This window comes from Lissotriton helveticus, chromosome 3_1 (assembly GCF_964261635.1).
Source record: "Lissotriton helveticus chromosome 3_1, aLisHel1.1, whole genome shotgun sequence".
Classification (NCBI taxonomy): Eukaryota; Metazoa; Chordata; class Amphibia; order Caudata; family Salamandridae; genus Lissotriton; species Lissotriton helveticus.
Genome location: NC_136061.1, coordinates 2000593273 through 2000610395, shown reverse-complemented (window position 1 = coordinate 2000610395; position 17123 = coordinate 2000593273). Strand labels below are relative to the sequence as shown.

The 17123-nt window shown below is 41.7% G+C and overlaps 1 long non-coding RNA gene across 3 annotated transcripts in view; it reads right to left on the bottom strand.

The window, feature by feature from the left end:
* The window catches only part of LOC144824067 (uncharacterized), a 736106-nt gene that overhangs the window by 20449 nt on the left and 698534 nt on the right, over nucleotides 1–17123 (bottom strand). Inside the window, exon 3 of one of the 3 annotated variants that reach the window (XR_013608882.1) lies at nucleotides 7636–7663. The exons of the other annotated variants lie outside the window; for them this stretch is intronic. This is a non-coding gene — a long non-coding RNA (uncharacterized LOC144824067). The remainder of the gene's footprint in view (nucleotides 1–7635; nucleotides 7664–17123) is intronic. 3 annotated transcript variants of the gene reach the window in all.

The window sequence follows — 17123 nt, the reverse complement described above, 5'->3', positions numbered from 1 at the left end:
AAAAAGACACCCTGTTGCACGCCTGAAATCTGCATATGGGTATATCTTGCACACACACATGCCCTAAGGGCATGTTTGTGTGTAAAATGGAACTTTGAAAAATGCACTTTAGTGCATTTTTCAAAGTTTTTGCAAATTACCATGAAGTTCAGCTTCATGGTAATTTGCTCCCCCTATTAGCGAATTCGCGAATTTTTTAACTTTAATGCATTGTTATGTTATGTTATGTTATATATCGGTCTTGTATAGCGCAACGGCTACTCCAAAGGAGTGTCCCGGCGCTTTTGTGCTCCAGACCCAGAAAAGAGACTAAGAAACATAACAACAGACGAGTTAAAAACAAAGGATGAAAGACAGTAGAGCTCTAATCGGAGAATAACCAAGTCTTGAGACCCTTCCTAAAGGCCAGCAGATTGGATGAGGACCGTAGAGACAAGGGCAGGGAATTCCACAGCTGAGGGGCCAAGAATCTAAAAGACCGCCCTCCCAGGCGTGCCCTCTTTGTGCGTGGAACTGCAGCCAGTGCTAAGGACTCCGATCTTAAGGATCGCGTCGGCCGGTAAAAGACCATCCTTTTCTGTAGGTATTTTGCACCCGTGGCATGCAATGCTTTGTGGCCTAATGTCAAAGCCTTGAACATTATCCTCTTCCGAATGGGAAGCCAATGTAGGGATTGCAGCAGATTTGAGGCACTGGCTCGACGATGCAAGCCAAAAATAGCTCGTGCTGCCGCGTTCTGGGTCACCTGCAAACGCTGTAGAAGGTATTCTGGGAGACCCAGATACAGAACATTAGCATAATCCAATCTGGATCCGATGAGGGCCTGCACAATTATTCTCCGGTGTTCCTGGGACAAGAGAGGGAAAAACTTTCGAAGCATCCGGAGAATGCCGAAGCAGGTTCCTGTAACGGTGGCCACCTGGGAATTGAGCGTAAGCCCGTTGTCGATTTTGATTCCCAGGTTCTTAGCCCAAATGGAAGCCTGAGCCGGGGGGAACAGGTCGACAGGCCACCAATCATGCCAGTCCGGTTCCAAGGGACATCCAAAGAAAAGTATCTCTGATTTATCCGAGTTGCACTTGAGGCTGTTCAGATGGAACCAATTAAAAACAGCCCCAAGGCACTCACGGATACTTTCCCCATCGAATTCTTCGCTCTTACGGCAGGTGAAAAGAAGCTGGGTGTTGTCAGCGTATGAAACGATCTGGGCCCTGTAGGACTCCACCAAAGTCGCCAGAGGGGTCATGAGGATGTTGAATAAGGTCGGGCTCAATACTGAGCCCTGAGGAACTCCGACTCCCAGTGGCGGCATTTCGGCAGATCCTGAAGGGGCCCAGACCGTTTGACGGCGGTTGGCTAAGAAGGAACGAAACCAGTTGAGCACCGTCCCCCCAAGACCGATGTCATGAAGTCTTATGAGGAGATCCTCATGGGGGACGGTGTCAAAAGCCGCCAACAGGTCTAACATGACTAACATCACCCTACCTCCGTCATCCAGCACCTCCTTTACGATCTCTGAGACTTCCAGCAGCGCCGTCTCGGTACTTAAGTTGGATCGAAAGCCCGATTGAGACGCGTGAAGAAGCTCATTAGACTCCAGGAAATTGGAAAGCACGCCATGGACGTGCTTCTCCAGGATTTTAGTCAGTGCTGGAAGGAGCGAAATTGGCCGATAGTTGGACGGGACTTCTGGGGCAAGATTGGGCTTTTTGAGGAGAGGAATCACCATAGCCTGTTTCCAGGAAGGTGGCAGAACTCCCTGACTCAATGAGAGGTTAAGAATGGGATTAGCTAATGGGTTGACAACATCTGCCATTCTGGCTAAAAATTTTGCCGGGCAGGGATCACATGGTGAGACAGATTTCAGGTTCCTCATCAAAGCTAGAGATGAAGCAATTGAAAGAGGCGGGAACTCCAAAAGAGCCGGACCAGAGGTAGGTTGGTGAGCTATCTCATTAGACAGGATCGGATGGTCAGCTGTCGATCTCGGAGAGAAGGACTCCTGAATCTGTCTAATTTTGGACGTAAAAAAATTGGCAATAGTGTCCACCCAGTTCTCATCAGGAGCCTCCTGATCTGAGATCGAACGTGGGGTAGTAAATTCTCGTACGATCAAAAAGATTTCCTTACAGGAGTTAGCTGCTTCCTCAATTTTTTTTGCAAAATAGCACTTGCATTTAAGGAATCTCAATTTGAGATTCCTTAAATGCAATAGCAATTTAAGTAATCGCAATCGCAATTTTGCGATTTCTTTAATTGCGATTTTTGCATTTGGGATGATGCATCCCAAATGCAAAAATACCTGTCGCAAAGGGGCAGATTCTGAGAATCTGCCCCTTTGCGAGCTGTGTTTAGCTTGATGCATCTATGCCTATATCTGAGATGCAAAAAAAAAAAGATTGTTAACCAGATTGTTATTGTGCCCTTGAAACTTGGATAAAATTAAAGATCTAGTTAAAAACGTTTTGGTAGAATGCTAAGAGGCTATCCAGTTTAGTCTTAAACAGCAAGGCCAGCAAGATTCGCCTTCACAGACATCTCTAATAGAGCATTGAGAAAATAGACTCTGATAGGAGAGCACTCGAATAGAACTGACAACCTGGTGGAAGCCAGGAAAGTAGGGGTACATGTATCTCTTAGATCATAGATGCTAAGTCCATTTCAGAACCTATAGAGAAAAATATTAGTGGGTCTCGATTCTCAGTATACTCCCTCTACCTGACAGAAATTGTTCTATTTAAGACTAATGTTGACTGATTAAGAATTATATTATAGAGAACGCAGAATGATAACATAATTATTGCTAACCTTTTACTGGTGTGCACAAGGTGAAGAAATTGATACCCCACGGATGCAGCAGTGTAACCATACAATCCATCATCTGTGGTGGGATGACTCTAGTGCAGCTATGACTCAAAGGAAATATAGTAGAAAGCCAGTCAAGAGAGTTCAATCCACAAGGGACATATGCAAACTAATTGCACAATGGTTTCCGGACAGTATGGAGTTACAATGGAGTTAGGGCCTCTCCATTGACTTGTCCATTGTTTCTGTGAACAGCTCTTTTAAACAGCACAGAAGGCACAATAACGTCATCTGTTTTCAGTTTAGCCATTTTAGTGGCATAAGTCGCTTTTGTGCTACATGTGGCTACTTTTTCAACCTCTCCTGACTTGTGCATTGGCTGTTGCTTCTTATGTCTTACATTATTTTGCTTTAGCACCATCAACTCAGACTAATACAGTTCCGTCCTCTTTATTGAAGTGTAAAACTGGAATAATTAACTGAATACAGTTGTCACTGTGACTTTAAAAACTTCTGGTTTCAATACTAAATATGCACAAATACTTGCCTTCCTGTCGGACACTAACTGGTTATTAATTACTGTGTTGTGATTAATCCTCCAAGGAGCAGCAACAACAGTAATTCCAGATGTTTGGTTTTTAGTTTCTTTAAAGTTTGAAATATATTTGCGCAACAACCGAGCTGTTTTGCTTGTTCCCAAGAGAGGTGTAACAAAGAGTCACAAAACTTTATTTCATTTCCCTACGACTTTTAAAAATACTCCCCATGGGAAGTCACATTAGCCTCACGTTTCCTGCTAAGGGGGTCATTTTGCAAATATTCATTAACTCAGCTGAATCAGAAATTTGCAAGCTTGTGATAATATTCTAGAACAAAAGCATCAAGGGTCGTTCCATGCAACATATTGTAATAGGCAGTACCACAGGGAGTTGGAGAATGAATTACTCTCGATTCAAAACGATCAGGAGAGGCAAGATTGAGGAGAAGGCATTTTATTGTACCTAATGTGTGATGTTGCAACAAAATATGAAAGTAAGTCCCTTGTGGTGATTATTATAAGGAGTATTTTTATAGAGCAGCAGCTACTCAATCCTGGGAGTCCTGGCACTAGGTCTGGAAGAGCTAACAGGTCATTTTAGCAGAATAACAAGGTTCTCAGGCAGATGGGTAGCATTCAAATGGAATAATGGGCCAAGAAGGGGAACACTCTCTCTCCCTATATACAGACCTATTTGACGCATCTGAGCATAGTTCATCAGCCCGCTCGCCCTCGCCTCCTCCGACTACATCCTCCTAGGAGACCTCAACTACCACCTGGAGAACGACAAGGACAGCAACACCACCACCCTACTAGACAACCTCGCCAACCTCGGACTCAAGCAACTGGTGAACACCCCCACCCACTAAGCCGGCCTCACGCTCGACCCCATCTTCTCCTCCAGCAAGCACATCTCCTTCAGCCACTCCACCGGACTTCATTGGACTGATCACAGATGAGTACACTTCAGCTTCAGGAGAACCACGACCCATCACGACCCGCAACAAGCTCCCCGCAGGAGCTGGAGCAAGATCACCGCCGACCAACTCACCACCTCCCTCAGCCAGAACCCTCCCATCAGCACAACAGATCCCAATGAAGCAGCCCGCAACCTCACACAGTGGCTCACCAACTGTGCCAATGACCTCGCACCACTGAAGAACCCTCCCAGCAAACCCGGCAGCAAGAAAGCCTCGTGGTTCACCGACGAACTCAAAACATCCAAGAAAAACTGCCGCACCCTTGAAAAAGCCTGGCGCCACGACCAGACCACAGAAAACATGACTGCCCTCAAGAACGCCACCCGCGCACACCACCAGCTGATCCGCACCACCAAAAGGACAACATTCAAAGAACGACTGGACAACAACACCCACAACAGCACGGAACTCTTCAGCATTGTCAAAGAGCTCTCCAACCCCAGCGCCGGAAACAACGACATCACTCCCTCGCAAGACCTCTGCGACTCACTCGCCTCCTTCTTCCACCGCAAGAACAGCTTTGGCGCACGAACCACGCACCCCACCACCGAACCAATGCCCCCCACCACCACCCTCTGCGACTGGATCCCGGTCAGCACCGAAGACACCACCCGCACGATGAACACCATCCACTCCGGATCCCCAACCGACCCCTACCCCCACCACTTCTTCAACAAGGCTGACTCCATCATCGCACCCCAACTCCGGGACATCATCAACATCTCCTTCAACACCGCCACCTTCCCGGAGAGCTGGAAGCATGCCGAGCTCAGCGCCCTCCTGAAGAAACCCACAGCGGACCCCACCGACCTCAAGAACTTCCGCCCCATCTCGCTCCTCCCTTTTCCTGCCAAAGTCATTGAGAAGGCCGAGTGGATGAAGAACAGCTGCCTGAAACTGAACTCAGACAAGACGGAAGTCCTCATCCTGGGATCATCCCCCTCCGCCTGGTGGCCCCCTGCCCTGGGCACCACCCCCAAACCAACGGACCACGCACGAAACCTAGGCTTCATCCTGGACTCCTCCCTCACGATGACCAGACAAGTCAACGCCGTCTCGTCCTCCTGTTTCAACACCTTGCGCATGCTCCGTAAGATCTTCCGATGGATCCCCACCGATACCAGGAAGACGGTCACCCAGGCACTGGTCACCAGCCGACTGGACTACGGGAACACCCTCTACGCAGGAACCACTGCCAAACTTCAGAAAAGACTCCAGCGCATACAGAACGCCTCCGCACGACTCATCCTGGACATCCCCCGCCGCAACCACATCTCCACCCACCTGAGAGACCTGCACTGGCTCCCCGTCAGCAAGAGGATCACGTTCAGACTCCTCACCCACGCACACAAGGCTCTCCACGACCTGGGCTCCAAGTACCTCAACAACCGCCTCACCTTCTACACGCCCACCCACCAGCTGCGATCGACCAGTCTCGACCGCGCCACAGTACCACGCATTCGCAGAGCCACCACCGGAGGAAGATCCTTCTCCTACCTGGCTGCCAAGACATGGAACTCCCTCGCCATCCACCTACCGCTGACCCACGACCATCTCTCCTTCAGGAAGCAACTCAAGACCTGGCTTTTCGAGCAGTAGCGGACCCCTCCCTCCCAGCGCCTTGAGACCCTTCCGGGTGAGTAGTGCGCTATATACATTGTCTGATTGATTGATTGATTGACAGTGTATGCCTAAGGATGTAGTCATTATTCTTAATTGAATAAAGAGTGTCAAACATGTAGATTGCCAATTTGCTTCATATGATGTAAGGAGGCATTGTTCTAGATTATGGAGCATTTCTATCTAATAGACATTTGAAATACAATAGCCTAAATGTCATTGAAAGTGCAGGCGTTTCATCTAGAACCACCTCTAATGATGATAGGTCTTGAGGAACCAGCAGGAGATTTCCTGTTGATCACAGCTGTCTTAACTACTTCCTGGGTAGGAGACTGGTGTTGACTTCATCTGACCCATCAGTGGCAACAGAGTGCTAAGGAACTGAATGTTGTGATTTTATTCAATAGAACGCGCACTGCGATGTCTTCTCATTTGCCATGCTTATTCAATATATATATATACAATGTTGTTGCAAGAAACATCGTTGTCAACAATACCAGGAAAAGATATTGTGTACCATAATATCGTGATTCTAAAATGGTAAAGTACAAAATATAAGAAAAAAATATATGAATTATGCAATAAATAAAATATTGAAAAATCCAAAAGACACAATTACAAAAAATGCTATATACATTAAAATACATTTTAAAATAGAAACAAATAATGTTACATATAAAAAAACTATGCTATTCAACCACCATTATTAAAACTATTGGAGGCTCAGAATATTATTGATACTATTCCCACTCTAGTACATGCAACGGTAGGGAATGTATTGGATTTTGGAGGGGTATAACTGACTGTTCCCTGTCAGACTGTGCACCAGTAGGGAAAGTGTTGGATTTCAAAGGGGTGAAATTGACTATTCTCACTCCAAACAGTACAAAAGTAGGGAAGGTTTTGGGCTTTGGAGGGTTAAAATGTACTATCCCCACTCCAGTCTATGCAATAGTAGGAAAAGCGTTGGATTTCGGAGCGGGTACAATGTACTATTCCCACTCCAGTCAGTGCAACAATAGGGAACGTGTTGGACATTTGAGGAGGACATTTGACTAATCCCACTCCAGTCTCTGCAACAGCAGGGTAATTGTTGGAATTTGGAGGGGCAAAATGTACTACACCCAATCCAAACAGCACAACAGTAAAGAAAGTGTCAAATTGCAAAGAGGTTAATTTTACTATTCCTATTGCAATCTAAACAAGAGTACGGAAACTAGTTCAAATAGATTACATATATAAGTAACACCATGGTAATTCATTATAATTTCATTCATTCAATTACTAATTAACTTCTTACTCATAACTCCTACAAATCTAGCAGCCCGTACCTAAAATATAACTTTAAAAATCAGTATCCAATCATTTACATATTTAAAATCAATTGATTGTTAATGAATTATTACTTAACTTCCCAGCCTAGACCTTACATACTAAAATAAAATTAAAATAATTAAATAGTCCATAATGTAAATATTTAAATTAAATTAAATTAAACAATTAAATTACAAATAATAATTATTAATAAACTACTTTTTGATTAAATAACTACCCACCATATATCCCTACAATTCTATCATCCAACAATTAAAATATTTGTACAGTAATTCAGTATTCCATAGTTTGCATAATAAAAATGTTATTAAATAACTAATTAAAAAATATTATTAAATTATTAATTAGTTATCTTACCACACTAAACTCCTACAAACCTAGCAGCCTGTAAATGAAATATAAGTAAAATAAATAACATAATTGAAATCAATTGCATAATTTATTAACAATAGTTAATTATTAATCATAACAGCACAGGTGCACCACAACATTTAGCATGAGGTAAATCAATGTTTGATATACAATTCCAATAAGTCACGGAGATAGAAGTTCCTCAGTTTGATTTCTTTATTTGAAAAAAAGTGAAGCACCATACAGCCGACGCGTTTCGTCCCAAAGAGGGATTTCTTCAGGGCTGTAAAATACAAATGGTTTTTGCAGGTGCAATTGAGTTTTAGACCAGTTTGCGACCGCAAAAAAAGTGTGGCCCATGTACTAATCCTATTTTGCGAGTCGCAAATCAATTTGCGACTCACAAAATAGAATTATCGACTCGCTATTAGGAAGGGGCGTTCCAAGGGCGTCCCTTCCTAATAACGACTCCTGAAGCTATGTATGACTGTTTTGCGACCGTAATTGCGGTTGCAAAACAGTCGCAGTTTATCTCCCTTCACAGAAAGGTGGTAAACCACTAAAAGACGGGATGGGGTTGCCAGGGGACCTTTTCCCCTTTGTGAGTGGCTCTCAAATTATTTTTGAAGGGCAGGCAGTGGTCCCAGGGACCACTGCCTGCCCTTAAAAATGAAACTGAAAAGTTTATTTTTTATTTTTTAAATGGATCCCTTTTTCCTTTAACCCGTTGACCGCGGCGCCAATGTCGCCGCGGTGTGGGTGAAATAAAGGGTGGGCGTGGTTCGGAATGCACCCGGCCAACCTCCGCACATGCCCACCATGACGTCGTACGTCCGGGGGCCGTCCGACGCACCGAAAGGGTTAAGGAAAACGGGCTGCATTTTTTAAAAAACCTGCTTTATTTAAAAGCAGTCCCAAACATGGTTGTTTGCGGACTCCAGCAGGCCACTAATCCTGGGAGTGCCAGTCATTCCTGATGGGGTCGCAAATTGCGACAGCCTCATTAATATGTATAAGGCATGCAATTTGCAACCCCATTGGGAATCACAAACAGTGCATCGCAATTTGCAAGTCGCAAATGAGACGCAATTTGCAACTCACAAATTTGTGGGTCATACATCTGTCCCTCAGTCTGTTAAAGTTTTTCAAAGTGATTAGATTGACGTGCCCATGTATATAAGTGCTTTAACACACTTCCTTGGAAAATGTAAAGTGATAAAGTACATGACAAGGATTATTCTCTTTTGCCATTACTGGTTCAAGAGTAATTTAGGTTCCACAGTTGACTGCATGGTGAGTCGTCAACCAAGTAGGACAACCCTCAATATGCAATTGGTGTGAAAAGTTTTTTCTTCAGTCAAGAGACTATAAGAGATAGGTATGCACAGATATTTCTTGAGGGGTAAATGAGTACCTTACATGGTACACGTCCCCATAAAATCCCTTCAGTACGGGATCCCCTACTCAGGGTCTCCCTGGTGAAGGAAAATGTATCACTGAAGATCATGAAAACCTTCCCTGCTGTTTGAAACATGATGGATGATCTCACAATTGGAGAGAAGATTGGCAACAGGCACATATTCTGAATGTATGCAGAACTATGACTCTAAGCATACAAGTGACTAAGAACTACAGCATTTGGGCTCAAACAGTCAAGATTTTATTTACCACACCATCCGAGACTTAACAGATAGTAATCTCACCTGAGCCATCTCCTCCTTCCGGCCACAACTGATGTTTTGGAGCACATTCCCGTCTACAGTGCATGGCTGGGTTTCACTGTCCAAGGTGGTGATGCTGTACATTTTTTTATAAATTACCAGTGCACATACCGAGCTCCACCTTCCATAGCATGCTAGGTACATTTATATGGAACAAGGGAAGAAGAAGAGTGGCCCTGATGAAGCTCTAGTTGCCAGTCAACAAATGGGACCTAAGGGGCCCCAACTTTCAGCATTACTATCTGTCAGCCCAGATGCAATGGCCAGCTTGCTGATGGGGCGACACTCAGCTGAGCTGGGCCTTCCCACATTGAATTGTGCTGTGTGAATGATCCATGAGCTGTTGCTTCTGATAGGCAAGCTACCTGCAGGCTCAAACAAGCTACTGACAGCAGCGCATGCCTGATACATTAGAAGCCTACAATTATCCCCGACGTTAGTGCCGGAGATCCGTATCAACTCACTGAGCCCCTTCAGAGAGCTGCTTGGGAGAGAAGGATGGAGCCCTGGGATCCAGAGGGAATAGCAACCCTGGGTGCCCTGTGCCAAAATGTTATCCTTATCCCGTTTGAACAGCTTTGCAATGACCACAATATAACTCTGTGCCATTTCGTAGCGTACCACACACTACTGGCAGAGTTACAGCATAATTAGCAGATTATAGATGCTGAACCTAACACACATGCCCTCGGACATGAACTCGAATCATGGGTAGTAGGCGTTGGCTTATCACGTGGTTTGCAAAAGCGCTAGCATATACTCTGCAAGACCTACTGTCCATATCAGGCAAGACTGGGAACAGGATATTGGCCGTGCCCCATCACAGAAAGAGTGGGACAAGATCCTCGTATACCTGTGCAAGCTCTCACACAATGCGAAATTTCAATACATCCAACAAACGGCATATCTCACACCAACGCGGCTGCATAGAATATATGGCACTGCACTCACACCCACTGTGGCTCCCAAAGTGCCAACAAGTTGTGGAATTGCCTGGATGCAGTGTCCCTGTGGAGGGTGGTCACTGAGGTTCTGGCGACTGTCATGGGGAGGGAGAACCTGTACAGTATGGAGGCAGGGTCATTAGGGTTATACAGGTGTAAAAAGGTGGGGAGTGCCTTTAGCCGATTCATAGACCTTATGTTGCTAAAGGTTCGAAGAATGATCACAATGAAGTGGAAAGCTGCCCGTCTTCCTTAGTTATCATATTGGGATGCGGCCACACTAAAATGGGGTGGAGCAGAATCAGTGGCACTCCACAGGGAAGAAGCTAGAAGCCTGCACTAAATCCCCATCGCATTAGAGTGGGACACATGTATGCATGAGTTACAGGTACTTTCAGAGGAGCCTTGATGTCCTGAGATGACTACAAGGGTTTGAGAACCAATGCACACTGTAGCGTATCACAAGGCCCCCATCAGTTTACTTCTCCCATCTGCCCCTATCCCCCCACTACCCCTTACTGCATCCTGGGCTGAAAATGCTATCAGTAGCAGAGCTACCTATTAGTGTAAACTTTCATTTCACTTCAATAACTGTGTCATGCTATAACTCGTACGTCTTTCCTATATCCCATCAAGTGCCATCATGTTAGTGTCCCGGATAATTTGTGCTTGGTATGACCTGCCAGTTCTACTTGCATTGTTCGGGAAGTTTGTTGACTTGTGTTAAGAAATGATTGAAACAATACCTCCTGTACTCCCTACTGGACTCAAGAAAGGACTACAATACTAGATAGGAACATGTATTGTAGTACAGTCTGTGGTTCTATACCGCATTAATGTAATATATGCATGGATGGAAAATAATATTGGTTAAAAGATAAATCATTTATTTATTGAATACAATTTTTTTATCTGGAATTAACTAACGTGCATTGGAATATGTGTCCACTTACTTGTTCTGATGCAAGAGTGTCCTGTTAGTGAGCATTATAGCTGAATATGTTCTAGGGATACATGAGTTGGGCATGGCTTGTTTACTTCCATTATGTTGCCCCTGTTGCTCCCATACCATCAAATAGTATTGCATTGACAGTAAGTACATTGAGTTCTTCATTGCTATCTGACAGGCTGCAGGTATCAATGAAGTATGCTTAGCAGGGAAAATAGATGCTGAGCAGCTTGAGGCGGCACTATTTTTGAACCCCTGCAGCCAGTCCCTTTATAATTTCCTTTATAACACTGCTTCACATCTTCCTCTTTCCTTTTTCAAGATTCCTTGGTGTAATTCCGTTTTGTTTTTCTCACTTCACCTGAGAGTAGAATTTTGAAAAAACTGTGTTTCTAATGTGCTCTTAGACTGTCTCCTTTATGTTCTCCGAGAATGATTAGATCATTATCCTATTACATTGCAGCGTCCAGGTATTTCCTTTCACCTGAGGAGATCTTTAAATGAGGGCACTGTGTCACTTGTAGCAACTAGTCCTTCTGATGCTCTAAACCACCTTTGTGACTTTGTCAACTGTAATCCTGGCAGCCGCTATCCCTTAAAACAGTTGTGTATATTGTTTTTATGTATCATTGTTTGTTTCAGAAATTTCTAGGGAACCCCCAAAAATATTGTGTGGCCAATCTCAGTCCAAGGAGGGGATGTGGAAATTATGCACTGTGTGAATATAAGATGCAATGGCATGTCCTAGATTATCTTATTAATGGACATGTCTGCATAACTGCATCATTTATAGTTTCTACAAAAGATACAAGTTATTAGTTTTGTTCTACGCATATATGTTCCATTCGAACTTTCAACCCATTTAGAGAATTATGAACGGGCTTCTTGAAAGAAAGAATATGAGCTATGGTGTTCAGACCTTCAAAAAAGGATATTGCCGGTAGTGTGAATATAAGAGCATAGTTCATATATTCCATGTGGTCAAAGACAAGTGTTCTGCAATTTTCATGACATCAGACTGTACTAACCTCTCAGAGCTTTGGAAATGTGTTACATTTGTATTTCCTGTCAAAACATTCATCAAATGCAAAGATAAACCCTCTTGCTGTTTGGGAACAACATTCACTTTATTGAGTAAATGAAATGTTAATGTGTTGCCTTTCTTTTCCATATCATTGTACTTATCTACAAATAAATAAATGGTCTCAAAACTGGGTTTGTTGTTTTAATATGCATTTTACAATACTGGTGGCTACGTTTTGAATATGGAAAAGCACTGAACGTTGTGCACATCTGTATGTGCAAACAAATCCTTTGCTACTGGAAGCTGCGTTTCATTGGTTGCCTATTCTTAAAAGGAATATTTAAATGTGCTAATTGACATCAAAAGTGTTGTGTTCATCATGACCCTTCCTTCCACATCAGCTAGCAGAATTGTATTACTTATTTATCTTGGAAATAATGACTATGTCCCCTTGTAACCACTTTCAGTGCTCATTTTAACTGCCAACCTAAAGATGGGTAAATATAATGGGAAATAGACAGGGTAGTGAAAAAGATCACTTTTTCACTACCATTGTCCATTTGCAGAACATAAGAAGGCCGGAAATAAGCATTTACATAAGTATATATTTCAATACGGTTACAGTTTTTTCTAAGTTGTCAAATGTATTTTTAAAGTAATTTTCAAAGGTTTCTTCAAAAGCCAATAGTGCCCTACTGATGCCTTATGAGGGGTTTTCTATACTAGTTATTGGAAGTAATCTTGCATTTAATTTATTTTACTTATTAAAATACACGGCTGTTTAGACGGGTCAATATAAGGAGCTGCTTATCTCAACCATTATGATCAACCTTCCTAATGTTTTGAAATAATTGTGTTAGTGCACTCAGAATGCAGAAAATGCACGAACAAAGCAAGTATTGTAATTTCCTTTCACCTGAGGAGATCTTCAATGAGGGCACTGTGGCACTTGTAGCAACTAGTCCTTCTGATGCTCTAAACCACCTTTGTGACTTTGTCAACTGTGATTCTGGCAGCCGATATCCCTTAAAACAGTTGTGTATATTGTTTTTTTGTATCATTGTTTGTTTCTGAAATTTCTAGGGAACCCCCAAAATTATTTTGTGGCCAATCTCAGTCCAAGGAGGGATGTGGAAATTATGCACTGTGTGAATATAAAATGCAATGGCATGTCCTAGATTCTCTTATGAATGGACATGTCTGCATATCTGCATCATTTATAGTCTCTACAAAAGATAAAAGTTATTAGTTTTGATCTACACATATATGTTTCACTCAATCTTTCAACCCATTTAGCGAATTATGAACGGGCTTCTTGAAAGACAGAATATCAGCTATGCTTAATGGTGTTCAGACCTTCAAAAAAGGATATTGCCGGTAGTGTGAATATAAGAGCATAGTTCATATATTCCATGTGGTCAAAGACTAGTGTTCTGCAATTTTCATGACATCAGACTGTACTAACCTCTCAGAGCTTTGGAAATGTCTTACATTTGTATTTCCTCTCAAAACATTCATCAAATGCAAAGATAAACCCTCTTGTTTGGGAACAGCATTCACTCTATTGAGTAAATGAAATGTTAATGGGCTGCCTTTCTTTTCCATATCATTGTACTTATCTACAAATAAATAAATGGTCTCAAAACTGGGTTTGTTGTTTTAATATGCATTTTACAATACTGGTGGCAACCGTTTTGAATATGGAAAAGCACTGAACGTTGTGCACATCTGTATGTGCAAACAAATCCTTTTGCTACTAGAAGCTGCGTTTCATTGGCTGCCTATTCTTGAAAGTAATATTTAAATGTCCTAATTGACATCAAAAGTGTTGTGTTCGTCATGACCCTTCCTTCCACATAAGCTAGCATAATTGTATTACTTCTTTCTCTTGGAAATAATGACTATGTCCCCTTGTAACCACTTTCAGTGCTCATTTTAACTGCCAACCTAAAGATGGGCAAATATAAAGGGAAATAGACAGGGTAGTGAAAAAGATCACTTTTTCACTACCATTGTCCATTTGCGGACATAAGAAGGCCGGAAACAAGCATTGGCATAAGTATATATTTCAATACGGTTACAGTTTTTTCTAATTTGTCAAATGTATTTTTAAGGTAATTTTTAAAGGTTTTTCAAAAGTCAATAGTGCCCTACTGATGCCTTATGAGGGGATTTCTATACTAGTTATGGACAGTAATCTTGCATTTAATATATTTTACTTATTAAAATGCGCGGCTGTTTAGACGGGTCTATATAAGGAGCTGCTTATCTCAACCATTATGATCAACCTTCCTAATGTTTTGCAAATAATTGTGTTCGTGCACTCAGAATGCAGAAAATGCACGAACAAATCAATTATTGTTATTTCCTTTCACCTGAGGAGATCTTCAATGAGGGCACTGTGGCACTTGTAGCAACTATTCCTTCTGATGCTCTAAACCACATTTGTGACTTTGTCAACTGTGATCCTGGCAGCCGCTATCCCTTGAAACAGTTGTCTATATTGCTTTTTTGTATCATTGTTTGTTTCTGAAATTTCTAGGGAACCCCCAAAAATATTGTGTGGCCAATCTCAGACCAAGGAGGGGATGTGGAAATTATGCACTGTGTGAATATAAAATGCAATGGCATGTCCTAGATTATCTTATTAATGGACATGTCTGCATATCTGCATCATTTATAGTCTCTACAAAAGATAAAAGTTATTAGTTTTGATCTGCACATATATGTTCCACTCAATCTTTCAACCCATTTAGCGAATTATGAACGGGCTTCTTGAAAGACAGAATATCAGCTATGCTTAATGGTGTTCAGACCTTCAAAAAAAGGATATTGCCGGTAGTGTGAATATAAGAGCATAGTTTATATATTCCATGTGGTCAAAGACTAATGTTCTGCAATTTTCATGACATCAGACTGTACTAACCTCTCAGAGCTTAGGAAATGTGTTACATTTGTATTTCCTGTCAAAAACATTCATCAAATGTAAAGATAAACCTTCTTGTTGTTTTGGAGCAGCATTCGCTCTATTGAGTAAATGAAATGTTAATGTGCTGCCTTTCTCTTCCATATCATTGTACTTATCTACAAATAAATAAATGGTCTCAAAACTGGGTTTGTTGTTTTAATATGCATTTTACAATACTGGTGGCTACGTTTTGAATATGGAAAAGCACTGAACGTTGTGCACATCTGTATGTGCAAAAAAATCCTTTTGCTACTAGAAGCTGCGTTTCATTGGCTGCCTATTCTTGAAAGTAATATTTAAATGTTCTAATTGACATCAAAAGTGTTGTGTTCGTCATGACCCTTCCTTCCACATCAGCTAGCAGAATTGTATTACTTATTTCTCTTGGAAATAATGACTATGTCCCCTTGTAACCACTTTCAGTGCTCATTTTAACTGCCAACCTAAAGATGGGCAAATATAATGGGAAATAGACAAGGTAGGGAAAACGATCACCTTTTCACTACAATTGTCCATTTGCGGGACATAAGAAGGCCGGAAATAAGCATTTACATAAGTATATATTTCAATACGGTTACAGTTTTTTCTAAGTTGTCAAATGTATTTTTAAGGTAATTTTCAAAGGTTTCTTCAAAAGTCAATAGTGCCCTACTGATGCCTTATGAGGGGATTTCTATACTAGTTATGGACAGTAATCTTGAATTTAATTAATTTTACTTATTAAAATGCGCGGCTGTTTAGACGGGTCTATATAAGGAGCTGCTTCTCTCAACCATTATGATCAACCTTCCTATTGTTTTGCAAATAATTGTGTTAGTGCACTCAGAATGCAGAAAATGCACAAACAAATCAATTATTGTCATTTTTGGAGGACAGCCTCTTCCAGTGACTATATAGTTGTTTCCAGTATGAATAGGAAAAATAAGATAAGAAATTATTAATTTGCTTTCTTAAAAGATTGCTGTATTTTTCAGACTGTAAAAGACCTAAAAAGAAATGCTGAATTTCTAATCTTCGGTTGTTGTGTTTCAGGTATCGTGGTTATGTGGAACTTTAAAAGGTCCAGGGAGCAGATTACATATTTGGGAATCAAGTTGTACTAAGATGTGAGAAAGATAATGTTGGTAAACTGTACATACCTACTACATGCAATGCAGGGGGGGCAAAAATCAATAATGTATTAATTAATATTTTGACTAGGATGTAAAATGTTAGGAATATTGAGTATGTTGTTTGGATACAAATTTCAAAATCATTTAGGAGAAACTTGGAAATTACCTCAATTTGCATGCCGTGCTACTAACGCCCAGAAAGAAAACAGTGATTTTAATTATCCAGATTTTAGAACTTCCCACAAAGCTTGCTCTTTGAAATAATCAGTTTGTTGACACATGGGAAACTGTATTTTGCGCAATAGAGTATTTTAGTTGTTTTTGACTACAGCAAATTGAATACACCTTGCTCAAGAGACATCTAAATTACTTGGTATGATGATAAATCTATAGGGCCAGCAAGAAAGCCATGAATCAGTTTGTGTCAAAACATATTTATTACAGGAAGAGGAAACATATATTGCAGAGTTTCTGCCTAATTATAACACTCTGAAAGAAGATGGAAGTAGAAGTGAAAATGTACAGCCAATTCTCCAAGCTTCTCAAAATTAGACAGACTAGTCTAAAAGCACAATCACTGAGTCATCACTTTATCTTTTTTCAGTCAGCGAATCAACAGTTAGGATGTTCTATAGAAGACAGCTCTGGTGATGTGGAGGGGTGTGATTGCCACAAAGACACTAAACAAGCCTACAGGTTTGGCTTTACAGCCGGTACAGACAAATTGAAAAACGTGCTGTGGTGAAGATGCTGGACCATGGTCAGAGAATTCAAAT